This window comes from Macrotis lagotis, chromosome 2, assembly GCF_037893015.1.
Source record: "Macrotis lagotis isolate mMagLag1 chromosome 2, bilby.v1.9.chrom.fasta, whole genome shotgun sequence".
Taxonomy (NCBI): Eukaryota; Metazoa; Chordata; class Mammalia; order Peramelemorphia; family Peramelidae; genus Macrotis; species Macrotis lagotis.
The window spans coordinates 211,996,547-212,024,313 of NC_133659.1; the positions used below are offsets into that span (position 1 = coordinate 211,996,547).

The following is a 27,767-nucleotide window of genomic DNA, read 5'->3' on the forward strand; positions in this document are numbered from 1 at the left end:
GTTCTGATTTGTATGTTTGGCAATTTCTTGGTGTAACATTTTACAATGAAAATTTAATAAATGATGCTCACTAGTCAATTTGAACTAACTCTGACATATACCTGAATTTGGACTCAGGTCTTCTGATTCCATTCTTCTAGAACTCTCATTTTTACCACTCTTAAAAAAAATGGAAAATTAAAAAATAAAAATAATTTTATGTAAAAATGAATACCTTCTTTTATTCATAATTGAAATCAGGAAATTATTTTAACCATTGGTCTGTGTTCTGTGTAAGTGCTTCTTTGATGTCTTATAATGGTGCGGTGTGGACGTAATACAGGCATTCTTGATGTCTATGATAGTGGAGAGAACTCTCAGATACACTTCGCCAGCCTAGAGCTTTGAATAAGGATACAGTGATTTAGTGTATTTCTGTCATCCAATGCATAACACTTTTAAATTTGGAGAGGTCCAAAGCAAAATAATATTGAATTAGCATGTAATATGTGCCAGACCCAGGAAGCAGTTAAATGACTCATTGGATATAGTGTTGATCCTGGCCTTAGAATGATGTGAATTCAAATCCAGCCTCAAATACTTATTAGATATTTGATTCTAGACTAGTCATTTAACCTCTGTTTTCGTTAATCCACTGGAGAAGGAAATGGCAAACCACTCTTTTATCTTTGCCAAGTATCCCTTCACCACCACCCATAAATGGGGGTCCCAAAGTGCTTGGACACAACTGAACAACCACGTGCCAGGCACTATTCTAAGGAGTGGGGATACCAAGAAAGGAGCAAAATAAATAAATAAATAAATAACCCTTGGTTTTCATTTAAGGAAATGTTTACCTAGAAGAAGCTTTTCCTGACTTCCCTTGCCTATCCCCTTGATGCTAGTGACTTCCCTCAGTTTTCTATAATTTATCCTCCTTAGTCATTTGCATGTTGTTTCTAAGCTTTTCTCATACTTAGCCCAGGGCCTGGAATACAATAGGTACTTAATAAATGCTTATTGACTGATCAAATGACTACCATTATTGATTAAAAAAAAGATTTACTAATACATTATATTTTGAGGGAATATTATAATAACCTATATTAATTCTCAAAATTGTTTGACAATCTTTGAATGGATAATATCATTGAATGTTAATGTTCAAGAAGTTGAGAGATGAACTCTGCTTCTTTTGACTTTAGAATTGAAGAAATTCTTCCTACCTTCCCCATTTACCACCCCCCCTCCTTCTCCTTTGGAAAGTAATGACTCTAAGCACAGCTCCATTTAAATGAAGCTGAATTTAGATTACATTTTAATTATGTTGTGAGGGTGCTTCTTTTCAGCAAAGGCGGAATACAGAAGGTCTTTCAGGGAAAATTGCAGAGCTACTCGTTTTGAAAATGGTTTGCAAAAGAGGAAAGATAAATTACAGACTATGCATGTTTTGATATATTGGACTTTCTGATATGATGGAGTTTTTGATATACTGGAATTTCTTTCTAATTCATTCATTATTGTCAACAATTCATAGTTAGAACTTTGCATATTCCTGGAAGGGAAGTCAATCTCACTTCTGACCTTTTAGAATTTCTAGTGCTTTCCAATTTCATCTCAAAATAAATCTCCTACTTGAGGGTATTCTGAACCCCCTCCCAAATTCTAGTTTGTCTCCTTCACACCATTAAATGAACTTTTTTTTTCTTGTTAGTTTGTAAATTCCTTAAGTGCAAGATATTATTTCATTTTTTTTTAAATATTTATTTATTTTTCATCCATATGTACATGTATATTTTGTACAAACTTTCCTTCCACCCTCTCTTCCCACCCCCTCCTCCCCTCAGTGGCAAAAAATCAGGTTAACATTGTACATACATATTTTTGATAAACAAGTTTACAGATTAGTCATTTTTGGTATAAGGAATTAGGATGAAGGGATTATTTCTTTTCTTTTATTCCCAGCATCTAGCACAGGAGTCGCACATAGAAAACTTTATTTATTTATTTATTTTTCATTCATATATTTATTTATTTATTAGCTTTTTTGAATACCAATGACCTACACAATATAAATGACAGGACATTTAAAGGCTTGATAATGGATCACAAATCTTGTGTGTGTGTGTGTGTGTGTGTGTGTGTGTGTGTGTGTGTGTGTGTGTAGTGTTTCTGTGTGAATTCTTTCTAAGTCTTTGTAACTTTGAAACTTTCCCTCTCAGACCTTGAGTGATTCAGATAGAAGTTGGCAGAAGAAATAAGGAGAACTGGGAAACAAGGAATATTCCATTCAGATGGCCTCTCATTAGCTTTTTCAGCAGTTTTTAGATACTATATTGATTTAATCCTTAATTCTATTGCTTCAGTTTCTTTAGTTTTCCCAGCAACACAATGCAGAACATGGAATTTTAGAACAGAACCAGATTAAACTAAGGTTGAACTCCTTCATGTTATAACAGAGAAAATGAGGAGTTACAAAAATATGACTATGTTGTGGCAAGAGATGATATCTGAAGCCGGTCCTTTTAACTCCAAATTCAACCACTCAAGTTACCTTTTCTTGTCATATAAATTATTGTAACTGAAGAGAAAACTTTTTTTCCTCTATTTTTCTATATTTTATTAAAAATGTAGAATTCAATTTAGTTCAAAGAGCATATATGGAATGACTACTATATGTCAGACATACCGAGTACTAGTGGTATAAAGTTACACAGGCAAAAATTAAAATCATTACTAAGGTGCTTAGTTTTAATGGGAGAAAATGTTTTATTCATGGTTAAGCATATTATTATTGCTGTTCAGTCTTGCTTAACTCTGGGTGATCCTATGGACCATAACACACGAATTTTGTTGAGGGGGTTTTCTTGGCAAAGATACTGGAGTAGTTTGTCATTTCTTTCTCCAGTGAATTAAGACAGAATTTAAATGATATGCCCAGCCCAGGCAGCTAGTTCCTGTAAGAGGCTGGATTTGAATTAAAGTCTTCCTAAAAACAATAAGAAGTGTTAGAGTTGGGGGCAGGGAAACAAACACCCAGGAATCAGATGTACTGCTTGACCATCTCTATCACATTTCTATGTGCATGACATATGTGCAAAATGAATGAACTTCTAGCTTCCTCTTTTGCAGAAACTTCAAACTCAAGATTTTGAGTCAAAGATTGATGGGGGAGAGGCTGGACAAATAGTTCTATCATTGTCTCCTGGATCACATCACATAGTCCCCATTCCACCTTTGGATATTGATCCAAAGGATATGAACAGGCTGATATCTAAAATTGTTTTGAAGTTTACTTAAGGACTGAGTATAATCCTGTATATTTCCTAGGTAAAATTTTGTCAGGACTTTGCATTCAACACTTCCTGTATTTTTACAGTAATAGCAATGTGAGATAGTAATACTCTGGACAGATAATTATAAAAAGCCCTGTAAAGACATCTAATATTCTTTTTTTTTTTTTTTAGGTTTTTGCAAGGCAAATGGGGTTAAGTGGCTTGCCCCAGGCCACACAAGCTAGGTTATTATTAAGTGTCTGAGACCGGATTTGAACCCAGGTACTCCTGACTCCAAGCCCGGTACTTTATCCACTACATCACCTAGCCACCTCGACATCTAATATTCTTAAAATTGAAGATCTTAAATAGTTAAGACTATCCTCAGTTTTCTAAATTTTCTTGTTTAGTCAACACAATTTTATTTCATGCACTAGGGAAAAAAGAGACCATGAACACACCAAACTGACTCCATAAAAAAAATTCTATTTTTCTAAGTTAAAAAAAAATTTATAGTTTTACAATTAGATTGAGAAGACAAAGAATAGATTGAAAGTAGTATATCATTGACCCAAAAATGGATGGAGGGAATGTTATACAAGAGAGGTAGGTATAAGATCAGGAGACTGATGACGATAAACTACTATTGGAACACTTTGACAATAAATATTATTAGCTTAAAACTCTTTTTCTCTTGTTCTGCTAGTGTATAGAAAGTTAGCTCCTTGAGGTCAGAAACTTTTTTTTTCTTGTTTCTGAATCACCAGTGCCTACCAAAGTTCCCAACATATTGTAATTATTCAATAAATGATTGATTGATCAATTGAAGATTCAAGGTTTCCTTTAGGAAGGAAAATTCTCCATATTCCCTAGAGAAACAATATCTATCTCACCCATAACTTTTTTGAAGTAATATCAATTTCCCTAGAAACTGATCATAAATGATAGTCTCTACTAACTTGTAAAGCTTTAGTACCACTAAGAAGAATTCTGTAAAGGTATCCAGTTGGGTAAATCTCTTGATGTAACCAACAATTAAATGAAAATGGTAGTTTTACTCCATTAATAAATATTTATTAAGGACCTATTATAGCCCATGTATTAATCTGAGTGCTGTTGAACCAAAAATAAAAATGAGAAAAATCTTCCTTCAATGATCTTTCATTCTTTCAGGGAAAAGAACTATATGTGTGTGTGTGTGTGTGTGTGTGTGTGTGTATATATATATATATATATATAGTCCATATATACATATATACATATAAAGATAGATGGATCAATGATGGCTAGCTAGCTAGCTAGCTAGATGATAGATAGCTAAAATAGAAAGTAAGTAATTTCAGGTAAGGAGGGGGTTGCCAGTGGATCAGGAATCAGCAAGCTACTATGTAAGAGGTAACTATTGATCTTTGCTTTGGGAAAAAAACCTGGAGGCAAAGGATGAGAAAGGAGGATATTCAAGGCATGGGTAACAATTGTGTGTGAAGTACAGGTAATATATCTCTTTTGCTGAATTGTAGAGTGGAGGGGGAGAGAGAGAGAGAGAGAGAGAGAGAGAGAGAGAGAGAGAGAGAGAGAGAGAGAGAGAGAGAGAGAGAGAGAGAGAGATTTGTATTGCGGTGGAAAGAATCTAGATTGTTAAAGGCTTTAAATGTCAGTGGAAAAGGCTTGCATTAGTGTAAATATTTTACAAAGTTTTGAGGACTCCCTGAATTCTTTCTACCTGGCTAAAGCTAAAGCATCACTCATTAACCTCCTTAATTCTAGTTCTAATTACCTAACTAAACAAGCATATGATTCTGTAAATAAACAAACATATGTAAATAAATAAATAGAAAACATCTAGCTCATTGCCAAGCTAATTATCCTGCTACTGTTAAAAAGAGATTAATGTGGGCTGCTATCTCTTCCAGGTAATGACTGTGCTGAATGGAGCAAATCTGTTCATTCCAGAATATATTCCATAATTTCAGGTTAACATCTTTCTTCATTTTTCTTAAGAGACAATTAGGGAGCTAGAGCACCATTGGCAAGATTTATTAGTGTGGACAGTAATTCCTTTTCCTGGCAAAAGTACCAACTACTTGGTGCCAGGCCTCTTGCCTACCTCCATAACAGGGATGAAATTGAAGCAGCTGCCCTATGCAACCTCAATCCAGTTCACCCGAAAACCAGTGACTGGAGAGCAAAAGACTATTGCTTTTAGTGGAAATGATTAATTGGAAGCAAACAACAGAATTGGAAGCCTGACCATAGCTTTGCATCTTATATTAGTCAGTTCTACAAAGCCAATTAAACTTCAGAACCAAATTTTGTGCATTTAGCGCAGGCTAGAAATGGTTTTTACTTTTTTGATATTATAGAAAAGAAAAATTCACTCCAACTCAAGATACAAATAATTTTTTTAAAAGTTTTGAGGGGTTTTGTTTTGTTTTACATTTTTATCACTAATGAATGACCTCCATCCACCTCATTCATACATACACCTAAATAGATATATTGATTGTACCTGCCAATGTATACTACATTGTCTATAATTGGTATATAATTCATGGTATATATGGTATATAATTCACATTGTAGTATAAAGTTAGTAGAAGAGATACATGCTTTATTAGCAATTCCCTAAAGTCAATAATGACTACTAATTACTGATCTGAATGTTTCAATGTTGTTTTCCCTTTACATTATTTTCTTCCTTAAATAAATTGTTCTAGTTCTGCTTTGTTATGCATTATTTCATACAACTCTTCCCAATAGTTTTTTTTTTCAGGGAATTTCCTTCAAATGAAGAAAAAAGGAAGGAATTACAGCTTTCAGTAGGACTTGGTGAGTCAAAAGTTCTTGATCTGTTCTCATCTGAAGAAATTGTCTCTAAGAAATAACCTAGATCTGCACATTAAAAATATAATTGATATTTTAATAGAGATATGGGAAGTCAAAATACTTACAAGGAAATAATGAAACTTTAATCACAAGTCAATCTAAAGAAGTGTCTGATAACATGTACTGAATTCCATGGTGAGGCTCTCCTCACTTTCCTTAGAATGGATGGTACAGCATGTACCTAGAATGGGGGTGCTTCTTGCATTGTAAGTTTCCATCTCTCCTCTGAGATTTAGTTCAACTAATCTAAAATTTAATCAAAATTTGGAACTACTCCCCCTCCCCCATTTAACAGCTTTATGATCACTAGTGTTTATGGCTCTCTCATAAATCTGTCTATCTGGAATTTTGTTTTACATGGTATTTTGGCCCTAGACCATAGTAAATAATAGCTTACATTCATGTTTTTAGCCTCTCTTGAATTTCATCTCTCTATTAACGCTAAATACTGTTCCTATCCTACCTTTATGCAACTGCCAATTATATAGCCCTTTTTGGAACCCAAACTCCAAATTGTTTAACTTAATTAAGATTATCGTTCTTCACTGTCTTTTCTACAGACTACAAGATTGTCATGGTGTATATCCTGAAGAGATGTGTCCACTTTTTTCGTAAGTGTAGGTAAGCTGTATTTTATTTATAAGTCTAGGACTGTATAAAAACTGGTTTAACTTGCAAGCAGCCAATGTAAGCTAATTTAACAATAACTGGGGAACATTATTTATTTAAAGAAATTCATCAATTTATATAAAGATATTTAGTAATATAGATGGAGCAATTCAAATGGTTAAAATCTTGTTAAGAGAAAAATTAGCTAAGTTAAAAATATCAGAGTTCTTTTCTGGTTCAGAAATCAGAAATCAAGTAAATATTTAAAAATATGCACTACTCTGATGTAAAAGTATTTCCAGATGGGCAGAAGACTCTTAGAATGACATTCCAAAATTCAAATCCAATTAAAAAAAAGGTAGAAATAGTGATGTTTCTATGTCACTGCTTCAGTGATTCCTTTGATGTGACTACTTCATACAGCAATGTATCTCTTCCTTTTATGCCCTATTAAAAAGGAAGTTGCTGCTACTGTAGACAAACTAGTGATGAGACTCTGTACATAAACCTTAATCTCACTGCACTACTTTGATCAATCTGTGTCCTCATGAGTGAGTATATATTCCCTTGTAAATGACAAACTAGACTTATCTTCCTATGCATCTCTTCAATGAGATGAGGACCTTTCTGAAAGACAAAAGAGGCTCTACAAGTCAGGGGGCAGGGGTGGGGTGGGGAGGGAAATAAAACCTTACTAACAATTGGATTTATTCCTAAATTCAAGTCAATAAGGCAACAAGTCCATTTATAAAGAATTGGCTATGAAGCAGGCATTGTACTAAACTAGAGATCCAAAGAAAGGTAAGAAATAGCCCCTCTCCTCAGGAGACATGTCCTAATGTACAAAACAACTTATAATTATGTACATATTAAATAGATGCAGAATAAATAATGGTAATCTTGAAAGAGAAGACACTAGCAGCTGGAGAGACCAGCTGCTTCCTCTTCCTCATTGTATATCTTCAAAAAGATACTGGATGACAAGTTGCTGAATTTATTAAAGTAGAGATTCCTTTTCAGGTATGGATGAGATTAGAGGGTTCCTGAGATGCTTTCTAACTCTGAAATTCTACAATTGAGCATTTCCTAAATCTCTCAATATTTTGTAAATACCAAGGAAACTTGAGGCTGTTCTCTAGTCCTCTTAATCTTGTTTCCTTCCTAATTATGTAGCTTTCTGATAACATTCATTGCCATGCCTCCTAAAGACTTCTTAGTTGCTAATACCTCACAAACTGTTCATTTATATGTTGCCTTAATTCATTGACCTTCTCTAAAGAACTACTTTTAATGTAAAATTTTCAGAGACTATGATATTCTTGAAACTCAGCTGAAGTTTGTATAAAAGATAATGCTTTTCAGTTTTATGCACTGGAACAATGAAAATTTATAGATTCTGACAGCAAAAAAAAGTTTAAAAAAAGATGCATGTAAAATGTCCTTCTGTATCTATGTGGAAGCAGAGAATCAGTTTCCCTATCCTCAAAATCATTGTCACTACTAAAATGGATTTGCCTTTGACTTGTAGCAAAGGAAATGCCATTGTGAGAGGCCAATTTAAGTACTATTCTATATTTATTTATTTTTTACAGGTTCCTTGTTTCTGTTTCCATCTACATTTGTTAAGTTGTCAACTAGCTGAACTTGGGAGGTAAATTTAAAAGCTATTTATTTCCATTTTTATGACCAAAATTTTAAATGTATGATTCAAAGATAACAAAGAACTCAGCCAAAATTTAACTCTGCCAATAAGAGGTGTACAACATTATTTCTATTTCCGAGACAGTATGGTGGAGTACATTAAGCACTAGATTTAGAGTCAGGGTAATCAGTGTTTGCATTCTACCTTCCATGCTTCCTAATGGTCACTGGGCAAATCATTCAGCTATACCATGGAGATAAATTATAATTCCTACTTTATAAGATTCTTGTGAGCATCATATGAGGAAATGCATATAAAATATATTTTAAATTTCAGAGAATATCAGCTATTATTATTTTGAGAAAAAAAGAAAATTCCTAATTCTTCAGATCTTATTTGGCTTTTAATGTTCATTTTGTTAGTAACATAATAATTGCATTCCAAATTGAAAAATTATTAAATAGATCCTGAAAGTTGCATATAACATGTTCAAATTACTATATTCAGGGGCAGCTAGGTGGCACAGTAGATAGAGCACCAGCCCTGGAGTCAGGAATACCTGAGTTCAAATCTGGCCTCAGACACTTAATAATTACCTAGCTGTGTGGCCTTGGGCAAGCCACTTAACCCCATTTGCCTTGCAAAATCCTAAAAAATAAATAAATAAACAAAATAAACAAAATGAATGAATGAATGAATGAATACTATATTCAGCTGGTCTGGTCCAGTCAGATAGTACTATTGAATGGCATCTAATTGTTAAATTTCAATGTGAATATCTATAGGGCTTTATTGTTGTTGTTATTCAGTTGTTTTAGTTGTGTTCAGTTGTTTATGAACTTATTTGTGAATTTCTTGATAAAGAAATTTAAGTGGTTTGCCATTTCCTTTTCCAGCTCACTTTACAGATGAGAAACTGAGGCAAACAGAGTTAAATGATTTGTCCACAGTCTGAGGACAGATTTGAAATCAGGAAGATGAGTCTTCTAGATTCTAAGTCAGGCACTCTATCTTCTATGCCACTGGTAAATGCATTTTAGGTATTAGTTTATTATTTGTTGATAGTCTGGACTTAAAAAACAAATAAAATGCTAATAATGCATTTGACCTTCAAAATATGGTTTTAAAATTTTTTGCTAGCTATCCACTTGGTAATCATTTACCAGAAAAACTTTCCCTAGAAAGGGGAAATGCTGCTTTTTAGAGAATCAGAGAGGAAAATTGATGTTGAAGTAAGACTTTTATCCTCTCAGCTTAACTTCAGTTAACCTTTAGAAGCCAAACTTTGTTCAGTCTTTTGTTCAGATGTTTCTGATACTCATATTTGTAGCTTTCTTCCTTTCTGGGTTTTCATGAAGTGAATTTTCCCCATTTTTATCTTTTTCTGTAGTATCTTTTGATGAGTCTTCATTTAAAAATATCCTAACTATGTGTGTTCCCTAAGTATGGTCCAGCACCCCTGCTCTGTTCGACTTTTATACTCTCTCTTCTAATTATCTCATAAGCTCTCATGCAGATGATTCTCAGATCTTTTTTTCCAAATCATTATCTCCTCAACTTTATCACCAACTACCTATTAAATATTTTAAACTGGAGAATTGAGTAAAATCTTGAAGTCACTATGTCCAAAATAGAATTCATTTTATACTCACCCCAATTCAAGCCTCCTCTTTTTCAAACTTCCCTATTTCTATTGAAAGTAACACCGGGAGGTGGCTAGGTGGCATAGTGGATAAAGCACCGGCCCTGGAGTCAGGAGTACCTGGGTTCAAATCCGGTCTCAAACACTTAATAATTACCTAGCTGTGTGGCCTTGGGCAAGCCACTTAAAGCTGTTTGGCTTGCAAAAACCTAAAAAAGAAAGAAAGAAAGAAAGAAAGAAAGGAAGGAAGGAAGAAAGAAAGAAAGAAACACTGGTAGAATAGTTTGGAACTACATCAAAGGACAATAAAACAGCTTACCCTTTGATCCAGATCCACATGTAAAACAAAAAATATTTATAGCAGCTCTCTTTGCAGTGGCAAAGAATTGGGAATTGAGGGGAAGTCCATCAATTGAGGAATAGTTGAATAAATTGTGGTATGTAAATGTGATGGAATACCATTGTTCTATAAGAAATCATCAATGAGGGGCGGCTAGGTGGCCCAGTGGATAGAGCACTGGCCCTAGAGTCAGGAGTACCTGAGTTCAAACCCAACCTCAGACATTTAATAATTGCCTAGTTGTGTAGCTATGGGCAAGCCATTCAACTCCATTGCCTTGCAAAAAAAAAAACAAAAACAAAACCCTAAAAAAAAAAAAGAAATCATCAATGGGAAGACTGGAAATACTTTTATGAACTGATGCTAAGTGAAGTAAGCATAACCAGGAGAACATTGGACACATTAACAGCAATATTGTATAATGATCAATTATGATAGATCTAATTCTCCTCAACAGGACAATAGTCAAAGATAATTCTAAAGAATTTATGGTGGCAAATACTATCCACATCTAGAGAAAGAACCATCGAGTTTGAAGGTAGACTATTTTGCAAATCTAAAATTTTGGTTTATGTTTTATATTGTTGTTGGATTTTTTTCCCTCTGATGGTTTTTTTGTTTCCTTTTTGTTCTGACTGATATGGAAATATTTTGAACATGGTTGTTCATGTATAACTTATATCAGATTACTAGCTGTCAAGGTGAGGAGGGAGGGATAAAAATGTAGAACTCAAAAATCTTACCAAAAATGGATATTGAAAATTAATTTTACATATAGTTGTAATAATTTTCTTTTTTTTTAAAAAGGAGCTCTTAAACCAAGAATGGTCTGAGTCTAGGAAGCATGGAAAGAATTGCAAGAGCTGATACTGGGAAAAGGGAGCAGAACCAGGGGAACATTGTACACATTAATAACAACATTGTGAGTTGATGAACTTTTATGGATGCAGTTCCTCTTAGCAGTTCAGAGATCTAGGGTAACCCTGGAAGACTTGTTATGAATGATGTCATCCACATCCACATGAAAAAAAAATACCGAAAACCCACAGAATGTGAATAAACACAATGCTCACTTATTAAAATTTCTCTGCTTTTCCTTCCTATACCATGGTTTTCTTTCTTTTTCCTTAGTCCTAATTTCTAATACACAAAATGACTAATATGTAAACATGTTAAACACAAATGGACATGTATAACATTCACTACATTATTTGTTACTGAGGGGAAGGGTGTGGCAAGGGAGGGTGGAAGAAAATTGTGTAACATAAATATGCTAGTGGATGAATGTTGAAAAACTTTCATAATATGTAACTGGAAAAATAAAAAAAAAATTAACCAAAAAAATGAGCTCTTAGCAATGCCAACTAAGGTTTTCAAATTTTTCTGTTAACTGTTGACTTTTCTTAGTAAAGATTTCTTGAAATGTCAAAAAAAAGTAACACTAGTCATCTATTCTCACACGTTTGTAATGCTGAAAAAAATCCCTCTCTCCTTTTAACTTGACTCAATAAATGTCATCATTTCTACCTACACAATATCTCTCACATTCATCCTTTTTTTGCTATTCATATTAGCATAATTTAGGGTCTCACCATCTTTTACTTAATGATCTCCTAATTATTTTCTCTGCCCTAAATTTCACCCCATTTCAACCTGTCCTCCACTGAGCTGCCAAAGCAATATTCTTTAAACACAGATATGATTATTCTATTCTACTCAGGAAATTCCACTGGTTCTTTATTATCTATGTATAAAAACTAACATTCCTTCTGTTTATCAAAAATGCCTGGAATATATTTCCTCAATTCAAGGAATTCCCTTCTTTCTTCAAGTTGCAGAACTAGCACTAAATATCTTTTGACCCCTTGATTAGTAGTTATTATTGTCTCTCCCTAAATATCTTGTATTAATCTTGTGTTTATTTAACTATATTTATATAAATATACATATATAACTGTACTTTACAAGTATATATATATGAAATGTTCATACTTACATATATGCTGTTTCCCTACAAAAAGTAAAGTCTTTAATTGTAAAGATTTTTTCTTTCTTTTTTGTTTTTGTGTCCCCAGAACCTAGTATGATAAATGCTTAATTAATTCTTGAGGATCAATTAATTTGTGCTGTATTTCTATTGCTCTTTATTGTATGTATATTCCTGCAGACAGATTTATTGAGTGAACTGTGGCAAATTGATATTTTGGTGAATAGTACACATCAAAAGGCATGGACAATGATGATGGTATGACACAAAATTAATTGTTTCTAATCTCAGACATAATTTCTGAAGTCTCCTCTTTTGTCTCTTATGCGCCTATATCAGAATCCTTGGATGCTTGGTAGCCGCCGTTTGTGAGACTCTAATGGGATGGTAACTTTCATGTATATAACAATATTTCATGGTCATGACTCAATAGAGAGAGTGCTGAACCTGAAATTAAGAAGACATGAGTTCAATTTCAGCTTAAGATGTTTACCTGCTATATAACTCTAGGCAAGAAACTAACCCTATTTGCCTCAGTTTTCTTGCTTATAAAATTATCTGAAGAAGGAAATAGCAAATTAATTCAGTATTTTTTGCCACAAAAGACCTAAATGGGGTCACAAAGAATCAGGCAGAACTGAAAACCAATGTAACAGCAACCAAAAAAAATGGAATGGACATATAAAGGTGTGGTATTGTAGAGGAAGAAGAGGAGAGTTCAAGAATTCAAATATCTGTACAACTTATGAGAAACCTAGAAATTTTTCTTTGATATGGCAGTTTTATCCTAAATCATTACTATTTTCTCCTGAAAACCCTAAAAGCCATATATGTGTGTGTATGTATGTATTTACATATTTATATATATAAAATCTGCCCTTTGGGACTGAATCAGAGACAAGACTTCTTGTCACTTGGAATTGCCCTTCTATTTCATGGGCATAAGGGCACAGTCAGTTCATGTTTCAGAGAAATTCAAGTCAACACTGAATTCAAATTTTATAAGAACAAAGAATCCTAGAGCATAGATGTAGAATTAATAAATTAATTTTGGAATTAATTTGATAATACCCTCCTGGGAGTATTTTTAACTTCCCAACCCAGAACTTTAGGGCCCTAGATAGAAATTCTGTGTGATACAAAATCCCTATACAGATCCCACTACCATATACACTCTGATGGCATTAAAATCATAGTCATCAAAATATTAAAGACTAAATATGCTTAGCTTAATAAAAATAATACTGAAGGATCAGCACAAATCAATCTCAATCATAAAGAACAAGTGGAACTTTTTTATTTTAGTTTCTGCAAGTCAATGGGGTTAAATGGATTGCCCAAGGCCACACAGCTAGGTAATTATTAAATGTCTGAGGCCGGATTTGAACTCAGGTACTCCTGACTCCAGAGCCGGTGCTCTATCCACTGTGCCACCTAGCCACCCCAAAGAGGAGCATTCTTTAGGCATTTAGTTATGTTGCAACTGAGGTGAGAAAGTCTAGTACTTCTCAATCGTTTCTGTCAACTAATACTTTTAAGTGTTTAGATATAAAGGATGATACCATAAGTCAATTAGGGGACCCAGGAATATTTTACCTAATAGATCTATGGAGAAGGGAAGAATGTATGACCAAACAACATAGAGAACAGTATAAAATGCAAAATGGATAATTTTGATTATATTGGCAAAGAATTAGAAATTGAGTGGATACACATCAATTAAAGAATAGTTGACCAAGTTGTAGTATATGAATGTAATGAAAGGCTCAGGTGAATTGCTGAAAGACCTAGAAAGACTTATATGTACTGATGCTGATTGAATTGAACAGAATCAGGAGAACACTGAACATGGTAACAGCAACATTGTGGAATGATCAACTGTGATAGATTAGCTCTTCTCAAAAGTACAGTGATCAAAGACAATTCTAAAAAATGTGATGGAAAATGCTGTTCACAACCAGAGAAAGAGAATTTTGAAGACTGAAGACCAAAGTATACTATTTTAATTTTTTTGTTTTTTTCTTTCTGGGAAGGTACTAGAATTAAGAGTTGTTGGGAAAGATTTCTTGTAGAAGATATTTTAGATGGGAATTAAAAGAAACCAGGAGGACAAAAGGTAGAATTGAGGAGGGAGAGAGATCATTACAGGCTTTGGGTCAACTTGAGAGGATACTCAAAGTCAATAGAAGAAGTTTCTTATTCATATAACAAGGTGGACAGTCACTGAATCAAAAAGCATATGACAAGGAGAAAGGTATGGGAAGACTGCAAAGGATGGGAAGGAGGAAGGTTATGAAAAGATTTGAATATTTGTTGCATTGAGGTCTCCAACAACAGACCTGAGTTTCATTACTATGAATCAGACAAACATACATTTGTTGTTTTTATTTAGTCATTTCTGACTCGATTCCATTTGGAATTTTCTTGGTTAAGATAAAGAAAAAGTTTTCCATGTACTTCTCCAGTTCATTTTACAAAAGATGAAATTGAAGTAAACAAAGGTATGAGACTTGCCTAGATACTTAACTAGTGTCAAAGACCATACTTAGATCTTTCTGACTCTGGGTTAAGTAATCTGTTCATTGAGCCATCATATATACAATACAATAATTGTACAATAACAATACAATAAATATTTATTTAGCACCTACTGCAGGCCAGGTATTATGTAAAGTGCTGGGAATAAAGAAAGAGCCAAAAGACAATTCCTATCCACAATGAGTTTACAATCTAATAAGGAAGACAACTTGCAAACAAATAGATATAAGGCAAGCTATATACAGGATAAATAAAAAAATATTAATGGAGAAAAGGTACTAGAATTAAAAAAGGTTAAAGAAGACTTCTCTGTAGGAGGTGTGATTTTAGCTGAGACAAAGTAAATGAAAGATCAGTAGTTAGTGGAGGAAGAAAAGTATTTTAGCTATGAAGGACAGCCAGACAGAATATCTGAAGCTGAGAGATACAGAGTGCATTTTTCATGGAAGACACAGGACATCAGTGTCTCTAAGTCAGAGTAGGCATTAAGGTGTAAAGTATAAGAAGAATGTAATGTAGGAGGTGGCTAGATTATGAAGGACTTTGGATGTCAAGCAGAATTTTTTATTTGCACCTGGAGACAATAGGAAACCTCTGGATTTTATTTAAGGTACTGAGGGGTTGGGAGGGGATGTTGACATGATCAGCCTTATGTTTTAGGAAATTTGTTTTAATGACTGAAGGTAGAATAAAGTGGGGAGAGACTTGAGACAATAGGCTCACATTGATTGAGACCAAAAGGTCTCAATTATAGTAATCAAGGTGTGAGCTGATGCAGGCAAGCATAGAGAAGAATCCTGTACAAATCCTAGCTTGTGACCCTGAAGGACTGGGAGGATGATGTTGCTTTCTACAGTAATAGGAAAGGTAGGAGTTGGATTTGGGAGAAAAACCATTGAATTCTGTTTTGGACATAGTAAATTTCAGTTGTCCAGCAGACATTCAATTTGAGAAGTCTGAAAGGCAGTTAGAGTTGTGAGAATAAAGGTCAATAGAGAAACTCTGGCAGGAAATATAGATTTGAGAATTATCAGTATTAAGATGGTAATTAAACCCAAAGGAGTTCATGAGATCATCAAATGAAGGTGTGTGTGTGTGTGTGTGTGTGTGTGTGTGTGTGTGTGTGTGGAGAGAGAGAGAGAGAGAGAGAGAGAGAGAGAGAGAGAGAGAGAGAGAGATGAAAGTCCAATGGAATGGATAAATGACCAGATAAAGGAATTTCAGAACTCTTGAACAAAAATATCATAAATTTATGAAAGATGGTATGATAAGATTGACACTGACAATCTTGTCTATGGCCAATGTGAGATGAAGTAGTAGCTCATGGAAGCAGAATAGGTTGGGGAACTGAGTGGTTATGATATTTGAGGGACATTCAATATATACATTGAAGTCCTCAATTATGAGGACAGGGATTGGAGAGAAAAAAATATTGTAAGCCAGATATGGAATTCATTGAGGAAGAAAGGGGAATAAACTAAGGGACTCTAGATAATAGCCATCAGGATTTTGGTTGGATGGAAGATATGAATAACATGAACCTAAAAGAAGAGAGGTTACTTCATTAAGGAGGTAGAGAAAGAATCAGAAACTGCTAGTGGGGGACAGAAGTATTCCAACTCCTCTTCCTCAACCAGAGTCTTGAGAAGAATAACTGAAGTTGCAGTCAGTCCTAGAAAGAATGACCAAGAAGTCTATATCATTAGGAGAAAAACCAAATTTCAGTAATGGGAGGAATGGGAGAGGAATAGATTTAAGATGAATTAAAACATTGTCTATGGAACAGGAATTCTAAAGGTTAGAGTGACAGGGTTGAGTGGAGTTAGAATGAAACTTTGGGGTAGGAGGGTTGAGGATGATAGAAATGTGGAATCAGTTGGGAGGAGGATGTGGAATAGAACTGAATGATGGCACACAGTAATTCATAATCTCTAGGATGTGAAAGGTATAACTAAATGTTCCTCATTGAGTATAGGACATCACTGTCCAACTCATAAAAGAAAGGCCTGAAGTCAAAGGGTAGATTTTTCTCCTCTGTATAAGAGATTCTCTATGTAACCATTGGGAGATTAAGATTTTCCAGTGCATAAAAGAAAAGAAAAAAGGATTGGATATGAAATCATGAATCTCTAATATGTAAGGTTTTATTTAGGCATATTTCAAATTACTGTTAGGTTTAGCATTACCCTTTTTATCTCAGTAACCTCTTGAAATTCACTGTTCTTTTTCATTTATTTTTCAGTGATCCATTGATACATTTTTCTTCCTTTTATTCTTTCATTTTTGTCTCACTACCATCACACTCCTTCCCTTAAGTCTTGCTCTCACCAAAAGAAAGATTTACCCCCAAATTAATAGGTGTAATCAAACTAAACATATCCACACATTGTGTCTCAAAATGTATATCTCATTGCATCTCAAATCCATCAGTTTTCTGGCAAGAGTTAGAAAGGTTTCTTAAAGATTAGGTTTCTGAAATCATGATTAGTCATTGCATTAATTGAATCCTAGTCATTCACAGTTGTTTTTCATTACAGTATTGTAGTCATTGCAGAAATTGTACTTACTCTTCTAAGTCCTCCTAGTTTTATCTGAAACTGTCCTTTGTGTGATTTCTTATGGTTCAATAATATTTCATTACATTCATTTATAATAATTTGTTCAGTTGATAAGCAATCACTTTGATTCTCTTTTTCCTATAACAGAAATGCTAATTAAGATTTTTTTGTTTCCCAGATCCTTTCCTTCTTTTTGGTCACTTTGAGATATTTACATAGTGGTATCCTTAGCAAAAAAAAAAGATATACAAAAACTTTGGAGTTTTAAATCCAGATTGCATTCTAGAAATTGAGTCAATTCTGACCTCTATCAATAGTGCATTTTTATGATTTTGTTTCCACAATGGTTCAATAATTATAACTTCCTGTTTCTGTCATCCCTGCCAAATCCATGGGTATGAGATTGCTCTTGAAAGATCTTTTAATTTACATTTCTCTGCACCTTCATAAAAACTGAACATTTATCATGGCATTAAAAACTTCACAGACATATATAGAAAAGCTGAAATATTAAATGAATCCTTTTTAGTTTAAAATGCAGCAAAATGAGCCAGATGAGCAGAACCAGAAGAACACTACATTTTAACAGCAACATGGGGCTGATGACCAACCTTAATGGACTTGTTCATTCCATCAGTGTAATAATCAGGGACAATTTTAGGACATGATATGATTTTTTTTCTCAACACATTCAATTTTGATAATTTATAGCATGGAAATAATGTAAAGATTATCAGACTGCCTTCTGTGGGGGCAAGGGAGAGGGAAGGGAGGGTAGGGGAAAATGTGTAAAATTCAAAACCTTATCAAAAAATGATAGGTAGAAACAACTACTATATATAATTGGAAAACAAATAAAATATTTAAACAAACAAACAAACAAATAAATAAATAAAATGCAGCGAAATACATCCAATAAAGGGCTATGGAAACATAGCTTATTTGGAAATGAAATAATTTAATATTAAAGAATGAGTGCATCAAAGAATAAATTATAGAAGCAATCAATAACTTCATTAAAGAGAATGGCAACAATAGGCAATATGTGAAAATTTATGGAATGCACCCAAAGTAGTATGTTAGAGAAATTTTATATCTCTAAATGCTTACATTAATAAAATAGAGAAAGAGTAGATCAGTGAAATGAATATGAAAAATTTATGACAATTTTATGAAAAATTATTTAAAAAGAATCATTTAAAAATATCCAATCACTAAATTGGAAATTCTGAAAATCAAAGGAGAGAATCAGGAAGACAAGTTCAAATCTGGCCTCAAACATTTATAAATTCTGTGATCCTGAATAAGCTTAAACTCTGTTTGCCTCAGTTTTCTTAGCTATAAAATGGGGAAAATGACTGAATTTATCTGGCAGGAATGACACGAGAATCAAATGTGATATTTGTGAAGTTATTAATACAATGTGTGGCAAATAGTAGGTGCTATATAAATACTTATTCCCAGAATCTTCTTCCCATTAGTTAAAGAGGTAACAACTATGTTAGATATAGAGGTGAACTTGGAATTAGGAAATTTTGAGTTCAAATACTACCCTGACCCTTTCTAGTCACATGACTTTGGAAATGTCATTTAATCTCTCTCAAAGGAAAACTTCTTCACTCAAAATATCTTCCTTAATAATTTAGGAAGGAAAAGGGATATGAATGATACCAGCAAAATGATATATGTTTTGAAAAAAGGAAGTCTAGCCATATCATAAGAAAAAGGAATAGTTGATATATTCATTCATGTGATTTGGTATCTTTGTAATATAAGAAGAATGTAGAAAAAATTCTAGCATGTTGGGTGAATACCTTGTGAAAAAAATAATTGTAAGATCTAGGTAAGAATGAACAATTGAGTATGGATTGAAACCTGTTTCATTAAAAGGAATGACCACAAGATGATATTACAAAGTCTGTGAAGTACGGAATGCTCTTGGGAAAACATTTTTCTCACTGCCCATTCCCTTGTTTATTTTCAGATTTTGTTAAACATTGAAACAGTAAAGTAATAACTTTAAAAATAAGGATTTGCATTCAACACAACCCTTTCTCATATTCCTAGATTACCATCTCCTTCATGTTGCTTTATACTAAAAAGCCATTCCCCTTAAGAGTGTATATTTCTCTTTCAGAAATAATGGAATGCGAATTTGAGGACACATGAGTCATGGTTTATATGTTGTGATGAGTCATCAAAATGTAATGTGCTAAAGCAAACCAACTCTGAAAAAAATAGCCAGAATTTAGCAAATTGGGACATCTTTGTCTAGGTCTATTGAGAATGAGAACTGACCTGTTACTGGGAGCTTTTCTGTTTGTGAAAATATATATACATTCATACACACACACACACACACACACACACACACACACACACACACACATATATATATATATATTTGTGTGTGTGTGTGTGTGTGTGTACAGACATATGCATGCATATAAATGAATATCTATATCTATATATTTATATCTATCTCTATCTATCTATCTATCTATCTATCTATCTATCTATCTATCTATCTATCTATCTATCTATCTATCCATCTAGCTGGAAAACAAGGGAAATGCCCAGCAGATAAAGCATGGGAGAAACAGCAAAGAACAAGATTTCTTTTTCAAATGCACTAGGCCAGAAGGTGACCTTTCATCAGAGTGAGCTTGTGAATTGGGGGCAGGAGAGAGAGACTTATTTGAATAATGAAAGTTCAGTTGATAGGACTCCAGGGTGGCATCATGGTATTTTAGGCTATTGTTACAACAAGTAGTGGTATGAAAGAGGAGAATTTTAAGATGAAGAATAAAGATGATGACTACAATTTCGTGGAGGAAGCATGAACTCCTGGGGGGGGGGGGGGAATATGCTCCTTCTAGATATTGGAACCTTGGATCAAAGTCCTGTTCACCCTCAGGCTCATTGCAGCTCTGTATGAGATCTGCTGTCTGACAAAACAGGGTCAGATTTATCTGCAGACACTTTAATTATGCAATAATATTTTGACCAAGTAAAAATAAAATAAATGTTTACTCTGGTTGAGTCAAAGGATAAATGAGGAACTTGCATTTAAACATTATCCTTAATTAAATGTATCTTTATTGCTTTGTTGTCTTCAGGACAGATGGGAGAACACACATTAGTAACTGTGTGGTTACTATCACTAATCATTAACTTTTCACCTTGATTTTGCAAGAGGTAGGGGAGGGAAATCTTTTTATTCTGGATATGCTTCTTCCTCCATGACTTTTGTCTCTTGGCTTTATATTTATTTTATCCACACTCCTTATCATCTCTTGCCTCCCTCTTCTAAGTGCTTCTATTCCTTTCCTTTTTTAACCCATTCCCATTTCCCATTCCTTTCTAATTTCAAATCCTTAACTTTTAGTATTCCCCCCTCTACATTCTTCCCCCACCCCACTCCACCTTCTGCAAAAAAGTAATAACAATAATAATTTGATTCTGTTTAGATAGAATTGCATTCTATCCAGAGTGCAGTCTTGTGAATACAGCCTTATCCCTGATGATTTTGGTGTGCAATCAATGGAACCCAGGTAGCTTTTAAGGATGTCTGAATATACCACCTCATCAAGTATACCTTACTTTTAAGCATTTTAATTCGATCAGGAAAATTGTTAGAATCTTGATGGATCTCTTATCTCCCATGGTTGCAGATGTTACTGCCACAGGGAATTGGGCATAGATTGCAATCTCTCTACACCATCTCTCCTGTTCTGTTCTATTCTTTATCATGCCATACTGTAAATCTTAGATATCATATTTATTCAATGCACTGGAATCTCTTCTTTGGTTCTTTTAAAATCTCAAGGGTACTTCTTGCAGCTGCTGCTGCTTCTGTTATTTAGTTAATTAGTATTTAAATGGAACTTCAAAGTGTATTATATAAAGTATTATATATATATTATATTCAAAGTGTATTATATAAAGTATATATAAAGTATTATCTCCCTTTATCCTCTGTGAGAGGTAGATGCTATTTTCTCTCTCATTTTTACAGGTGAGGAAACTGAGGCACATAGCAATTAAATGACTTGCTCTGGGTCACAATATTAGATAAATGTCTGAGATCAGACTGAACTTGAATCTTCCTGCTCAGTTCAATGAGTGTTTTGTTTTAGAGTTTTTGGAGGGTTTTTTTTGCTGCATAAGGAACCCACTTTCATTTGCAAACAAGTGACTTTGATAATATATTTTTATGAATTTTTTCATAAACAAGTCATTTCTTGTATTATACTGTTGAATGCTTACACTGAACATGTATCTTTCCATCATCCTTGGGCAACCTGACATTTTGATTCTTCTAAGATCCTAAAGTTCAGTTTATGTCATATAGCACCACTAAGAAAATAACTATTTCTTTGAGAAATGAAAGTAAAGGCTGATCTTAACTTTGAAAAGGCTTGTTCTCATATTCCACTTAGGACTATTGAATATCCTATTCAATTACCAAAAGTGACCCAACCCTATCTCCTTCTATTTGATTCTGAACTAAGTTCATTTTTTAAATTCTGAAAAATCTCAATACATTTGCTAATATGGTAGCTTGTAAAAATGGATGTTTATACATATTAAAAAATAGCTATTATTCTAGCAATTCTGTCAAACCACTCACTTCATCTAAAATAATAAAACAAATCAAACCAATTCAATTGTTATTTGTCAATTTTTTGTTCTGTGTATTGCCAAATAAATATTTTTTTATTGAATTTAACTATTTTTATAATTCTGGGTTTGGGAATCCAGTTAGAACAAAGCAGTCTAGGTAATGAAAAATCATCTATGACAAAAATATGAGGGGGAAGTAGGAAATCAGATGCTAGAGTTCAGAGGTATAGACAGGAAAGTTCAGGGAGAGATAATGATAAGTAGTCAGACCAAGTCAGTCAACATGATAAATTGGCCTATAGCTAGTTCCTTTGGGGTCAACAGGTAAGGTGTTTTCCTAGGACTCAAGTTCAAGGAAACAAACACACACACACACACACACACAGACCTAAACACACACAAAAGCTAAGTCATGGATCTTCCCAATGATGGAGAAAGGAAGGAAAATCAGAAAGCATATTTTCTTCCATCCAAAAGATGAAAATATGGCAAAGGATTGGAAAGGTAATCTCAGAAAAAATTGTCATAGCATTGATACTTCCAGAATCAGACATTGCTCCTAATGGAAGTATAACACAAGACTTATTCTGCTGAATAGGTCCTTTAATCTGTTTTCCATCACTTTTACCATCTAAAGACTAATTTCTAATCATCCAATTTGCTTGCTCAAATGGAAGTCTCAATTTTACCCTTTCCATGACTAGATATATTTTCTAGTCAACTGACTCATAAGCAAATAAGTTATTCTAATTCCTTTCAAATTTATGTTATGCCATGCCTAATTCACACTTTAAAAGGAAGTTTTATTATAATAAGCAGTAATTAGAGACCCTGGACTTCTAGTTAGAAAGACCCGGATTTAAAATTTCACTTTATATAGTTTTTAGCCTTTGACCCTCGACAATTCACTTAAATTGTTTTAGTTCCAGTTCCCTAATCTATAGAAGGGGATGATAATATTTATGGTACTACCTCTTGTCTCAAATGAGATGTGGGCTTTAAAAACATAAAGTGTTAGGTACATGCCATTTATTATTATTATTATTATATTCACATTTTATTCACATATTATATTCACATTATATTATTATATTCACATTATTAAATGTGAATATTTTTCTCCTCTAAAAGATTCTTTTCAGAAAAAATACAGAGGATTAGACAATTAAGATTCTAGTTAATGGCCTCAAAGAGAGGAAGAAATTAAAACTTTCAACAGGTATCTGAAAAAATGCTCTAAACAATTCTAAATTACAAGTTAAAGAAATTCTAATTCCACTCAATATTTTTGCAAAGTTGACAAAAAAGACAAAATGACAAACAAATGCTAAAGGAATTGCAGCCACTGATGGAACTGCCATCCTTCAAAAGTAACTAGACTATGCATATTCTTTAAATCAGCAATGCCATTACTTGGTCTGGATACCAAAGTTATCAAAGCAAGATGAAAAGGATTCATATTTTTTTTTTAATTGTAGTACATCTTTTTGTGCTGTCAAAGAAATGGAATCTAAGGGAGTATCCAACTATCTAGAAAACAAGGGAATATGACCACATTAATAAGGAATGTGTTCAAGATTTGCTTTCTGCTCTTTTATTGTGCATTTCTGTCATACTGTTTTAATGTTGTTTTTAGCTTAAGACTGTCAATGTAGTGAGTATACTTGGACCTGAGTTAATTTCAGTCCTATCTCTGTGACTTATTAACTGTAAGTCCAGACAAATCAATTAGTCTCACTGTGATTCAGTTCTCATTTGAAAATAAAAATTAGATTAATAATACTTCTTCTGGCTAACTCATAGTTTAGTTTGAAAAGTACTCTCACAAATATATTATTCTTAGAACAACTCTGGAGGTAGATTCTATTTTTATCCCCAGTTTGTAAATGAGGAAACTAAGATAGAGATATATTACATAGTTTGCTCAAGGTCACACAACTAATAAGTAAATAAGTAAATGAATTTGAACTCAAGTCTTTCTTATTCAAGATCATATCCATTTCATCATTACCTGTCTTTAAGTGAATAGTAGAGTTCAATGCATTGGAAGGGGAATGAGGGTATGTCAACAGTATAAAATACTTCAGAGAAGTCAAGGAATATAATAATAAAAAAACTGCTTTGGATAATTCAATCACTAATAATCTTTGAGAAAGCAATTTTAGTAGAGTGGTGAAAACTTTTAAAAAGTCATATTACAAGGCAGGAGGGAGGGAGTATGCATTCCAGAAATGGGAGACAGTATGTGCAAAGGCCTGAAACAGGATATAGAATATCATGTAAGGGGAGTTTGTTCATTGCTTTTCATCTACTTAAAATAGAAATCAAGTCCCTTGAGGAATCAGATGCACAATGGGGTCATCGGTAATAAAGACTGCTCAAATGGAAGTGGCAGAAGTCCAAAGACAAATTTCTCCTACTTCACAATTTTGCCTAGGGATATAAATGATTTTTTTTAATCTCAAAGGTCAATTTAAATCCTTAGTACTCCAGAGAAGTCCATCCTTTTGAAACAATGTCAAGACTATTCAATTGTCAGGAATAGATTTATAGTATTACTACTGATATATTTTTACATATAGTTGCATTTCACAATTTTATACCATGAACATAGATTTGATATTATTGAACTGAATATGTTTTTCAACTAAATTTTACAGTCAGAAAATTAACCTTAATGGGCATTGATTTTCCTTCAATGGCTCTTTTTTTGGTAGTTTCAATTTAAAAAAAAAAAAAAACAAACAGGTAGTAAGTGCTTTCTATATGCCTGACTCAGGTACAGAAAATAATGATAAAAAGACAAAATCAAAATTGTCCTTGTTCTCAAGAGACCTGTGTCCTACTCAGGGGAAATGAAGGGGAAGCATAACACATTTTTAGAAAAATAAGAAGATCGGAAAGTGATAGATAAATACCAAAAGGAAAGGGGATTAATAGGGGAGGCTTCAAGTAGTAGTGACACCAGAGCTGAGTCTTAAGGGAAATTAAGAATTCAAAGAAATAGAAGTGAAGCTAAGAATACATTCCTAGAATGGGGGTAGTGAAAGGAAAAGCAGAGATAGAAAATGGAATGTTTAGTTCTGTGAACAAAACCTCTATTTTCCATGAGTTAGAAAGACATTAAATGAATAATTCTTGCTTTTAAACATCTCCTATGTGACATAATGACAAATCTATAGGACTGTTCCAGGGGAGGGTTGGAGTCAATTAAATGGCTTAGGAAAATCAATTCAATTTTCAGGGTAAGCATTTATAACTCAGAAATGAAGAAATGCTACAAATGAAGGCTTGATTTATCATTTTATTGATTGTTTAGACTTAAAGTGATGGGGAAATTTTTGATAATAACCAACATTTATTTTTTCTCAATTGATATTATGTTATCCAATTACATGTTGTGAAAATTTTTCAACATTCATTTACATACATATGCATATGTATAAGTCAATAGCTAACATTTATGCAGTAATTAACTCTGAGACAGGTTTTGGCACTATGGACTTTGCAATTATTATCTTATTTGATTCTCACAACAACCCCGGAAGGTAAGCTCTCTAATTGCTATTGTTGACAGTAGGAAAATGGGAGCAAATAGAGCTTATGTGATTGTCTAAGATCACATACCTCTGATACATCAAGTATCAGAGGCCAGTTTTGAACTCAGGTCTTCTGGACCCTATACCCAGCATGACATCTACTGTACCATCTAGTTGCCAGATATATGTAATATCAGATTCGGTTTAGACCCCTTCATCAGGACCTTGTCAGTCTGGCCCTACTTTGAGTTTCTGAGCTATAGGGGTTAGACTGAGTTGCGCGTGTGTGTGTGTGTGTGTGTGTGTGTGTGTGTGTGTGTGTGTGTATCCATAGCAATGATGATAATAAGGTTTAAACTTAAAAGGATTTAGTAATTTATGATTTTTGCCTTCCCAAAATTCTGTGACATTTGGAAATACAAGCATTTTTCATGTGAGGTAATAGAAACTTAATAGGATGATAGGATAAGACACAGTTACACAATTTCAGAACCAAGATTAAGACGTTAGTGCCTTAAGTGCCTTAGAAATAATCTATTTTCAGTAATAATCATAGTTCACATGATTCATTTCTCCCATCCTCATACCAGAATGTAAATTCCTTGACACAGGAATTGCTCTCCTGTTTTGTCATTGTATCCCTGGGGCTTATCACTGTTCCTTGCTTGTATTTTGGGGGAGGGGCCTCTGATTTTATTGGTTTAGGGAATGCCTGGTATAAGAACTCCCTCCATTAACAAAGACTGCAACTTGAAGTCAGAACTTAATGCCTTACTGTTTAGTTGTTTTAGCTGTTTCTGGGCCCCTGTGATCCATCTGAGCCACCATACTGGAATGATTTGCCTTTTCCTTTTCTAGATCATTTTACAGATGAAGATATTGAGGTAAATAGAGATAAGTGATTTGCTCAAGGTCATCCAGCTAGTAGTAAAACCAGGAGGCTGGATTTAAACTCATAATTTCTGACTCCAGATGCAGTTGTGCCTCACGCTTCCCTACTGCCTTGATGCCAATTCTCTATCACCTAAGGCATGTTGCCTTTCATTTGGGTTTGTACATCTGTACCACTATCAATTACTTACAGAATGTTGAATGGAAGAATATAATATAGGTTTCACATCTTTATTATTAAAAATATGTAGTGAGTATTCACAAATTGCATTAAATTATGTATTAAATTTATTGTATCAATCTATATTCAATACAATAAATCCTAAACTGATTAAATAATCAAACTCTCCAGAATTCTATGTCCCTTATAAAAAATAATTAATATAGAAATATGCCAAACATGATTGTAGATGTATAACCTATATCAGAGGACTCGCTGTCATAATGGGAAGGAAGAAAGGGTAGTAGAAAAATGTTAACAAAAGCTTACCAAAAAAATGAAATTTGAAAAGTATCTTTGCGTGTAATTGAAAAAAGAAAATAAAACAAAAATTAATAAATAAATAAATAAATAAGATCTTCCAGTTCCTGCGGAGATACTCAAACAATACAAGTTGTCCCCAATGTCTTTTTTTTAAATTTTAATCTTTAATATTTTTTAAGATTTTAAAATTGACTCAAGATTTTTGGGATAACAGTAAGATTATACAGTTGGCAGAAATTTTATTCATTAAAATATGTTTTGAAAAAATTATCTCTCATGATCAAATTTATTAAAAAATGAGGATGACTTAGAAATCACTATTCAAAAAATAAAGCTCAGTGAATTTGTATCTATTAGTTGAACAAATCATAGGCAATTATACTTTAGAATAGTCTCTAAATTTAGCTCAATTTGTCTTGAAAATTGTTCATATTTGAAAGCATAAAGGAGAAATAATATATTTATTTGCTTCCAAAGGTGTTTTATACACACACAAACACACACACACACACACACACACACACACACACAGAACAAAGCAAAATACTTAACAGAATGTGTGATTTTTCATGGAAGAAATATGATTATTAGGAAAGGATTCATCCAAAGAATTTTTTTTTTTTTAGGTTTTTGCAAAGCAAATGGGGTTAAGTAGCTTGCCCAAGGCCACACAGCTAGGTAATTATTGTCTGAGACCGGATTTGAACCCAGGTACTCCTGACTCCAGGGCTGGTGCTTTATCCACTATGCCACCTAGCCGCCCCTCATCCA

The 27,767-nt window shown here is 33.5% G+C and overlaps 1 long non-coding RNA gene across 4 annotated transcripts in view; it reads left to right on the forward strand.

The window, feature by feature from the left end:
* LOC141514148 (uncharacterized) overlaps positions 1–11,570 on the forward strand; it is a 240,844-nt gene extending 229,274 nt beyond the window's left edge. For 3 of the 4 annotated variants that reach the window (XR_012475954.1, XR_012475955.1, XR_012475957.1), the window contains 5 exons: positions 6,015–6,083; positions 6,701–6,761; positions 8,342–8,400; positions 10,831–10,911; positions 11,181–11,570. This is a non-coding gene — a long non-coding RNA (uncharacterized LOC141514148). The remainder of the gene's footprint in view (positions 1–6,014; positions 6,084–6,700; positions 6,762–8,341; positions 8,401–10,830; positions 10,912–11,180) is intronic. The other variant, XR_012475956.1, reaches the window with a different exon arrangement.
* The last annotated feature ends 16,197 nt before the right edge of the window (positions 11,571–27,767 follow it).